This window comes from Anoplophora glabripennis, unplaced genomic scaffold (genome assembly GCF_000390285.2).
Source record: "Anoplophora glabripennis isolate ALB-LARVAE unplaced genomic scaffold, Agla_2.0 scaffold216, whole genome shotgun sequence".
Classification (NCBI taxonomy): Eukaryota; Metazoa; Arthropoda; class Insecta; order Coleoptera; family Cerambycidae; genus Anoplophora; species Anoplophora glabripennis.
Window position 1 is genome coordinate 22,864 of NW_019416347.1, and position 11,450 is coordinate 34,313.

Consider the following 11,450-nt stretch of genomic DNA (forward strand, 5'->3'; position numbering starts at 1 on the left):
GTTGAAATTATTTTAAATTACCTGAGTTTATGTACTGCTATTAGTGTTAGAGTGATTATCACCTCTTTCAAATAAGATTTAAAAAATTATGTTTGTTACATTTGTTTAGCGCTTCCAACCATAATAAGAATATCTAAGTCTAACTACAATTAATTATTACCTTAGATATCTAAGTTTTCAAACTATTAAATTACAATCACCAACAATTATGGAAGAATGAATAAAAGTTTAAATTTTATTGCAATATTTTAGCATTTTCAAAATTTATAAAATTTTCGCATATCTAACAGATGTTTACCTCTATGGTATTAAAGAGTTAAATGTATGAAATTTGAGTGTCCTGTGGTCTATGCAACTATCAGTATATTAGAAACTTTCCGAAATGAAACATCTCATCCTGTCAGTCATTCTATCTCGGCAGAACCATCCAAGATTTAAAGAATAATCCTGCTATTAGATCTCTATAGAATCCTGATCCAATGGACTGCACTGACTGGACCTTTGTCTGCGCTTCCATGGGGACAAGGGCCAATTTACTCTTATAAAGATTATCTCAAATTTATTAAGAGGAAATCCAAAAAACCTAAGTATTTGAAAGTTTGAGTTTGATTAGTATTTATTCTCACACTTGATAAATTCACTATATTTGGGAATTTATTAATTTCTAAATTCAGAAAATAGTAAAAGCTGACGCAAGTTTGGATTCTAGATAAATAAATTAATTAAACTTTAATACTGAATACTAAAATTTACAAGAGAACTCAAAATTACGTGATTAAATTTAAATCCAAATTTTTCAATATAAAAATATACCTATATCATGATTACAATAATTTAAGGTAACATAAAATCAAATGACTAAAATTAAATATGATAAATGTTACGTAAGACAGAGGTGATTTAAAGTTTCGCGTCGTTCCCAAAGCAATGGCAAAGTTACCTGCAGGGGCTGCTCATTCTTCTACCAAAAGTAGTGCTTTAATGTGAGAAAGCGTTGGTAGGTGAGCGGATGATTTAGATTTCAATAAACACAATAGGAAACCGTGGAATTTTGTGCAGTTTACTCAATTCAGTGATGTTCTTCAGTTTTAACTTAAACATGTCTTTAATGTGTGAAATGCAGAAAAGAGCGCAATATTAAAAAATAAGTTTGTAATGTACAGGGTGATTCACTATATTTTGACCCCATTAACTTTTTTGTTTTAAGAGTTATAAACGAAATGTGAAATATAAAAGTTGCACGATTTTTTTGTGAAGTTTTCGAAAATAATAGTAGAAAAACAAATGAAGTNTATTTGGGAATTTATTAATTTCTAAATTCAGAAAATAGTAAAAGCTGACGCAAGTTTGGATTCTAGATAAATAAATTAATTAAACTTTAATACTGAATACTAAAATTTACAAGAGAACTCAAAATTACGTGATTAAATTTAAATCCAAATTTTTCAATATAAAAATATACCTATATCATGATTACAATAATTTAAGGTAACATAAAATCAAATGACTAAAATTAAATATGATAAATGTTACGTAAGACAGAGGTGATTTAAAGTTTCGCGTCGTTCCCAAAGCAATGGCAAAGTTACCTGCAGGGGCTGCTCATTCTTCTACCAAAAGTAGTGCTTTAATGTGAGAAAGCGTTGGTAGGTGAGCGGATGATTTAGATTTCAATAAACACAATAGGAAACCGTGGAATTTTGTGCAGTTTACTCAATTCAGTGATGTTCTTCAGTTTTAACTTAAAACTGTCTTTAATGTGTGAAATGCAGAAAAGAGCGCAATATTAAAAAATAAGTTTGTAATGTACAGGGTGATTCACTATATTTTGACCCCATTAACTTTTCTGTTTTAAGAGTTATAAACGAAATGTGAAATATAAAAGTTGCACGATTTTTTTGTGAAGTTTTCGAAAATAATAGTAGAAAAACAAATGAAGTCCAAACAAAATGGCCGCGGATATTAACTTTGTTAATTTAAATGGAACACCCTGTATATTTTGACATACTTGGAAAGAACGTTTCCTGTCTTAGTACACTGGGTCCGTCCATCTTTAACAATAAGTGAAATAATATTAAAAAAAACGAAAAAAGGTTTTTTATTGGTATATTATTATTAGATAAGATTTTCCTGACGGCGATGACCTGCAACATAAAGGCAATATAAAATGCCATATACCTAAATACATATTAAGGGGTGTACCAAAAGTAACGCAGGATTTAAATTGTGCGCCATTTGCAGCCCGAAGAGTTGGCAGTATTATGCAGGTATTATGCGAGACTGTGTGCAAATTACGTAGAATTTTCGGTAGAAGGAACGCTCCGAATGAAACAATTTCTCTAAAGAAGTTCTAACTCTATATGTTAACATAAAGGGCGAAAACTGAAAAACAATAATTCAATATCGACTCCTTAAGAACACAGATTAAAATTAATTAAAAGTTTATATTCAATAGTCTAATTTAAAATTTGAAATTTAAAAGAACACTTAGATGTAACATTAATAATAAGGAACATCATTGGGTTAGAGCTGTATATTTATAGATAAGAAACTAGACATTCCTTTGTGATATATCTTGTGGTTATCACTGTATGCATGCTGAGCTTCCTTCTTGCAAACAAGGGGTTGAATAGGGGAGGAAACTCATTAAGGTGTGGTTTCGGTATGCTGGAATTTCAACGATTCAAACTAAATTGGAAAACTCGAAACTTGTACTACTGAATATTAACTTATCGGCGACAGTATGTGGTATTCATAAATTATTACCAAGAATTTAGTTAGAAAAAATGACTAGAAAAATATTCTATATACTGTGAATGAAAGGTAAATAAGAAGGTAGTTTTGTATTTAATAAAATTTGCAAATAAAAGGAACAGAGTTGACTGCGTAAACAGGATGCCCTGAAATGAAACGGCTATAAACAGTTACCCTAGCATAATTTTGCTTCCTTAAAAAGTTGCAGGGATTTCAAAGACAACTCCGTCATTTGTCACAGATATTTTAATTGGCTTAGGGAGTTGTTTCAGGTAGCCGGTAAAAAATAAGCTTAAAATCAGCTTAATTTTTTACATAGAACATAAAGATCATTAAGAACACCTTATATACAGAATATATTTCTGTTTTTTTTTGCAACTTATGTTTTGTCCGTAGAGATTTTGAAAAACCGTAGGTGTTCTATGAAATGTGACGTTAATTAAGTATATGTCCTATGTCGCTAAAATATATCGTTTCAAAGAAAATAATATATTGTTATAGGATTAAAAGTGTTACTTTTGTGGCGATCAAATTTTGCAATTGCGAGCGGATGCAAAATTGCGAGACAAAAAAGACACTTTTAATCTGAATAAAACATGATATTTTTTCTCTAACCTAAATCGCCCATTTAATTATTAATTTGTGCTTTGAAATAATTATTCAAACCAAATTTGGATAATAAAGCAAAATAGGTAAGTAGGGTATGTCGATGTGGTCATACTTTGTCAAACATTGCTAATTGAGTTAATTTGTGATTGTTTGTGGATCATTTCGCTGAATATTCTGTAAAAATGGAATCTAATGAAGATTTAGGTGTATCTGAGGTAATACTGGAGTGTGCGAGAGGTTTCTTTGAATTTTCTCCCAAAGAAATCTGGAAAAAATGAATGTGTGAATTTTATGGATTGGTGCATAGAAACAAACATTCAGTTGTATTCAGAAGATGTATTGATGGTGTGTTTCTCAAACTTAGTAAATAAAATGAAGCTGTCAACGATTTATGACAATATTCAATTACACCAGGAAAATTAGCGAAAATAAAAGAGAAACTCGAAAAAAGTCCTATCCGCGAGATTATTGTAAAATTGTCTAAAGGAACATAATACAAGACATCTCTCGTCTCGTGAGTCACTTTCTTTAGCTAACTTTTTTATTTAAACAAATAAGTGAGGAAAACAGTTTTTTCACTTTGCAGGGAAAAGCATCAATAACTATCGGATTTGTTGTTAAAATTTTATAAAACCTATGACAATTTGAGGGTTTTGTCATACTATAAAAGTGTGCCAAAAGTGGGCGCTGTAGGTGCAATAGTTTTCGCACAATTCTATTTGTTTATAGCGGAGGCTCCAAAAGTTATGAACTTTAAGCCTCTGTACAGACGTTAATTTTCAATCAAACATGATTCTGAAAGCGTCATTGTAATCTTAAAGACGCAATTAAGCGACCTATTAAAAAATATCACCGTTTTTTTGACATTAACATTCTCAAATTGTGCATTAAAAAACCGTGCGTTTTTCGCTTATAAACAATTTGAATAACATTGTTGCTATTTATGCTATCTCACCGAAAATAGATGCAATGGATAGCTGGCAAAAAAATACAGTTTTAAAATAAAAAAAGTACCCTCTACGACCAACAGGAGCCAAGATAAGATTTTTTTTTAAATCGTAGGGCAATTGTTTATAAATATTAAGACTTGAATTTTTCGCAAAATAAAGTTTACGACGTAAACTACGATTTCCCGTGAATTGCATTGAAAAATGTGGAAAATTAACGACTCACGAGCCCTTTAAAGAGAAGGTACTCGCTAAGTAAACTGTCCGGCGGCCGGCGGCGTGGTGGTGGGGGAAGTGCGCGCTGTAAATTTTGCAATATCTCGGCTTCTATTCATCGTAGAAACTTATTTTTTTTTTAAACTGGGGTAGCTCGACGAAAAAATAACAATGGGCATATTTACGAATTCGTAGAATAGCCCTGAACCCCAGAAAAAATGCATCTTTTATAATTAATTTTTTTTAATTTACAAAAATGTCACAAAAATTATTGTTAAACGAAATATTAATTAAAATTTCAATTTCGGAATTATTTTACTATTATTAAATAAATAAATGAAGCTATCGTTCATTTAAAAAGTTATTTCTTTTACATATTAAGGCAAAGTAAACTTGTTTTTTCAATATTTTGTTAGCTATTTAATTACGATTTAAATGTAAAATTAAAGTAAAAATTCACAAATTATTTTCAAATTATTATTTATTGTTAAAAGATTTAAAAAAGAATAAAAAGCATTTGAATTTATTGCAAAATTCTCAAAATTAAAAAATATTAAAAATAACGCGGTCGATAAAATTACAATTTTAACTTCCTGAAATTTTAATATATAAAGTTTTTTTATTATATTTATTACTAATTTTATAAACATAATCAACATTAATTCAAAAAATATTAATCACAACCATTTTCAATAATAGATATAAATAATGCAATATAATACAATTTAAAATTTAAAATTTTTTCTATTTTTATGAGAAATAATAATTTGAAAATAATTTATGAATTTTTACTTTAATTTTACATTTAAATCGTAATTAAATAGCTAACAAAATATTGAAAAAACAAGTTTACTTTGCCTTAATATGTAAAAAAAATAACTTTTTAAATGAACGATAGCTTCATTTATTTATTTAATAATAGTAAAATAATTCCGAAATTGAAATTTTAATTAATATTTCGTTTAACAATAATTTTTGTGACATTTTTGTAAATTAAAAAAAATTAATTATAAAAGATGCATTTTTTCTGGGGTTCAGGGCTATTCTACGAATTCGTAAATATGCCCATTGTTATTTTTTCGTCGAGCTACCCCAGTTTAAAAAAAAATAAGTTTCTACGATGAATAGAAGCCGAGATATTGCAAAATTTACAGCGCGCACTTATTTGAACTTTGGATTTAACTTTTCTCGCCCGCGCGACCGCTTGGACGAGCTTCCCCCACCACCACGCCGCCGGCCGCCGGACAGTTTACTTAGCGAGTACCTTCTCTTTAAAGGGCTCGTGAGTCGTTAATTTTCCACATTTTTCAATGCAATTCACGGAAAATCGTAGTTTACGTCGTAAACTTTATTTTGCCAAAAATTCAAGTCTTAATATTTATAAACAATTGAGCTACTATTTAAAAATAGAATTCTTATCTTGGCTCCTGTTGCTCGTAGAGTGTACTTTTTTGCCAGCTATCCATTGCATCTATTTTCGATGAGATAGCATAAATAGCAACAACGTTATTCAAATTGTTTATAAGCGAAAAACGCACGGTTTTTTAATGCACAATTTGAGAATGTTACTGTCAAAAAAAACGGTGACATTTTTTAATAGGTTGCTTAATTGCGTCTTTAAGATTACAATGACGCTTTCAGAATCATGTTTGACCCCTATACAGAGGCTTAAAGTTCATAACTTTTGGAGCCTCCGTTATAAACAAATAGAATTGTGCGAAAACTATTGCACCTACAGTGCCCAATTTTGGCATACCTTTGAAGTATGTCAAAACCCTCTACTTGTCATAGGTTTTAAAAATTTTTAACAATTAATGCGATAGTTATAAACAAATTAAAAAAATGGGTACTTTTCTTGTTTTTTTGCAATAACTTTTTTGTTTATTAACCGATTTTAATTTAACAAGTCTCATTTTGTAGATAATTTTACTCCCTATAAGCTGTCTGTGAGACACTTTTCGCTAAAATTGATGGTTTTCCCTGCAAAGTGAATAAACTGTTTTCCTCACTTATTTGTTTAAATAGAAAAGTTAGTTAATACAAGTTTTTGACTCAGGAGATGACAGATGTCTTGTATTATGTTCCTTTAGGACAATTTTACAATAATCTCGCGGATAGGACTTTCTTCGAGTAAAAATTTAATTTGCTTGGTCTAAATGTTGCGGTCAACGGTGGAGAAAGAAGGGGATTGATATAAATATTCAAGTTACGTGCTTTTCTAAAGAGACAAAATGAGGGATATATACCGAAAAAATCACAAGTATTTACAAATGAGTAAGTTGATTGCTTTTTGAATAATGCACCTGATAATTTATATTTGATGATGAAGGTAAACGCTTTAAAAATAAAAGAACAAAATTTTCACACAACAACACGACAAAAACAAAAAAGCTACTTCATTATAGGTCGTCCTAATATTGGGGGTTGCAGGCGCATGCCGTTCTGATGAATTTGTCAATTTAACAGTTGATAGCGTTGAAGATGTGAAATCCGCCTTAATTATAAAAATTCCCAATACCAAAACCAAGAGACGATGTTCTTTTACTGTACTGGGAGACAATTATTTAAGTTTTTATGGAAAATATGTTGCTTTACGTCCACGCGGATTGGTAGAAGGTCGATTATTTCTCAGATATGTTAATGGAAAGTGTCATCGAATAGTGGTTGGTATTTATGACGTGGCGTCTCGCAAAAATTGGCAAAATTTTTGAAACTGGACAACTGGAAAGAGTACAATGGACATGCATTACGACGAACGTCTTAGTTCACGGCGGTGGTGATCTCACTTGTCTTAAAAGACACGGAGGATGGAAATCGAGCAGTGTGATGGAAGGCTACATTGAGGACTCACTTTTGAATAAAGAAAATATTGCGAAAATACTGAAAGTTGATATTGATAAACCAAGCACCTTTGTCATTTCTGATTTCACAATATCTGAAAATAATATAACTATTAATGAAAACGTGTTGGACTGCTTTGAGAATTGCTCCAAGAATAAGGGTAGTAGCAATTTCAGTGGTTTATTTAATTTTAATACTTATTCAAACTGTGTATTTAATATCAATGTAGATAAACAAAAATTATTGTAAATATTGTTGAATAAACTTTTATAAATTATAACTTGTCTAATAAATATTTAATACAATTTACACAACTCTATTAAAAAGTCAAAATTTACTGAGGTATTACCATTTGATTGCAGTTTCGCGAAATAATATTTACAAAAAATATTGCTTTCGAAGAGATAAGTTAATGTCGTATTTCCAGTTCCACATTTTCAAAATTCACCACACTTTCCATTTGGAACCAAAAACGGACTTTTTTAACACCCTCTTTAAGCGATTGTATTTTCATACGGGATGTTCAAATGACATTTTTTTATATTAAACACCCACCTTATTTTTCCACGGGGAATCACCACTTGAATTTATTTATTTACACCCTGTATACTTGTTAATTAAATCTTATATTAGTTTAATAAAAATCATAGGTTTTAGTAAGTGGCATAAATTTAATTGGCAAATAAAATTATATGGCATTAGGAAAAACCGTCCCTAAATCAAATACAAAGTTACTAAAAGTAAAAAAGTTTCGTTGAAATATTTTAGAAAGTGACGAGCTTGTCTTCAAAGCGTAAGACAAAAAATATTTAAAGACCCGTAACTTAAAAAAAAATTATTAATTTTTTATTTGACTGGGTATTTTAGCAACACTGAAATGAAAAAAATTAATAACTCTTTGCGGCAAAAGGACGAGTCAAAGGGTTGATTTCTATAAACTGTATTACGGCATCTTAATTTAAATCGGTTTATTTTCGTACATACTACAGAACATTTTTCGTTACCGTTCTCATTGAGCACTTTTAAGATATTAGAATATTAAGTTAAAGATATGTTTTGTAAAATAGTTTGATTTTGAAATTAAAAAAAAACACATCTGATAGCATTTACGTATAACATAAAAGCGGCCGCATTTCATTTTGTACAAAATATCATTGAATGAGAAAAGTATTAATTACTTTGTCACACTTCATTTAGCAAAAGGGTAAAGTTTAATTAGATCAGGAAACCCCCAAAAACTTACCTATAACATAAGCACAAGAGCAATAGAATATTGATATCCATTTCTCTCAGGAACGATGCACTTCGGTGTCCACAAGTGTTAACTTTTTGTAGTGTAAATAGTTATGTTTCAGAGAACACCTGTGGTTTCTCAAAACCTGTGCCAACAAAAAACTTCTTTGTTCTAAATTTACTACTTTCGAAATGAAAGGAATATTTCTGAAGATCTTAGTATCGTAAAAATTAAGTTGTGAATAAAGTTAATCTACACAATAATATTTCTTTGATTTTTTCCAGTTTATTGTTACAGTTTCGCGTATTTAAATATCTAAAATTATACATGTGAATGAATGACTGAAGTTTACAAATGGTAAGCGAGAAAAATTGTATTGCTGAGATACCTGTTAAATAAATGCCAATTAATTTTGCACAATTTAGGAGTGTATTTTGAGATGACATAGGACATGACCACCCTTTTGATGGAGAAAAACCAAAAAATATATACGTATAAAAAATACACATTTAAAAACTATTTAATTTTGTGTTTTACATTTGAATGATCACTAAATTCCATAAATGAGGAGTAGTAAATGTTACTGGGCATGTATAAAGGGTGTTATAGAATGACGTTTTAAAAATTTGGGAAATAGTAGAGGATGAAATTCGGAACATTTTGCAACAAGGAATTTATAGTCGGAAAAGTATTTACAGCAGTAGGTGGTGTTTGACCTCCCTTCACTTGGGTAACTACCCTTCCATCCAATGACGTTATGTTACTGCTGCGGGTGGAAAACTATAAACACACAACTACAGTAGTGTACCTCAGCCTGTGTACAGGAAGTTGTTTACTTTGTGCTTGTTGTGCTTCTGTTCAACCCTTCCATCCACTGGCGTTGTGCGGTAAACAGACAGATACTCAACTTGAGTTAGTGTATCTGCTTTTCGTGATTTACATACTTGCTGAGATGAATTTCTGTTATGGTGAAGCTGGAGGGAATGCCTGTATAGCTCGTCGGTTGTATGCTGGCAAGTACACAAAGAGACGACTTCCTACCATTCCATTAGGCAGGTGCAAGGAGGAGGCAAACCTCTACATTTGAATACGTTATGGAACATGTAGCTGCCAATCCAAGAACAGGCGTACGTAAAATTGCCCACATATGTATTACGTAGATCACGTGACTGTATGGCGGATTTCGCAAGGTAAGCACCTACATCCGTTCCATTAGCAACCAATTTATAGTATGGGACAGCCTGATATTGAACCAAACTACAAACTACATGATTATGGTGTTTCAATTAGTCTACTGAATGCGTAGAAAATACATGGTGCTGTAGAAACTTTATTTCACTCATCTTCTACAGTCTCCCAAATTTTTAAAACATCATTTTGTAACACCATATATACATATGTTGTAGTTTGATTTGGACTTGTGCGTTTAAAAACTACTGAATTTTACTTTTTGATAAGTACCTAAATTATGTTTAATGCGTATGATTATTTGGAGGACGTGAATCTTTGGATACTTTAATTGCATATTTTTCAAATTCATAAATTGATTAAAAGTTAAGTTCCTGTTTTAAGAGATTCATAATTATTAAGATTAGAGCTAAAATTTAAATACAACACTATCTTCGTACTAAAAAATCGATACATTTTATTTTATTTATTAAAAAACTGGAAAACAATTGTCTTGAAATATACTAAATGTTTCACAATAATAGTTGTTTACATTTTTTCCGTAGGACAAGTCCGCCGCGTGCACACAAGGTATGCACCACCTTGTGTAACGTTAGGATAAGCGCTGTTGTCACATTGTGATGAAACTCCCCCATATTAATACTCGCTGTATTTTGAAAACTGTTCATCTTACGCCCCTGTAATATACAACTTTTTTGTTCATTTCTAATTACTCTATCTCATGCTGAAGTAATGGCAGTCAAACTTTTTACACTCTGTATAAGAAACAAATTATAATTTTGAAAAATATACAGGGTTCCTGGAAACGAATGGGCTATATCTCAGACTGGCATCCTTGGATAAAAAATAAAGTAACATAATCATAATCCACCATAATCTTAGTAGCACTTTACACTTTAGAAAAGTTTGCGTTATCAAAATATTTTTTTACTTCATTATTTAAGATAACTTTGTCACTTTTTAAGATAGTCGAGATCTTTAAAGGTAGCCAAATGTGAATATACAGGGTGTTTGGAAAAGTTTGTACAAAATTTAAGGAGGTGAAAGTAGAGCCAAAAATAGTAAAAAAAGTTCCTATGAACATTAGTCCTCCGGAGCACCGTTGCTGCGATGTGGCCATCCAAAGGGATTTTATCCTTTGGATATTTTTTAAAATAACTTTCTGATTAAGGTAATGGAATGAAAATTGTAGGTCGTCATTACTATAAGGGACTTTAACTATCATAAGTTTCATCAAAATCTGTTATTTTAAAGATAGCTTTCTAACTATCCTTAACAGAAATTTTTCGAATTTTTTTATTCCTTTGAATTATCAAGCAAATAATATTATTTTTTAATGCATTAAACTTTTTGAAGAAAAAATTTCGCTACTTTTTTGTTCGAATTCTGCGTAGATTATGTTACGATATTGAAAGCCGATAACGATATACAGGGTGATTCATTAACAATGGGAAAGTCGAAAGCTGAAGATACTACACGTGAAATGGTGACCATTGGCGCAAACATGCCTTATCCGAAAGTTGATAGTTTCGGAAATACAGGGTGTTGAAAGTTAAAATTTTAAATCGTTTTTTTTGCGATTATTCTGAAAATATGTAGGTTAGGAACTTGAAAATTTGTGAAACTATATTTTTTTAGGCGACGAATAAGATGCGTGTTGT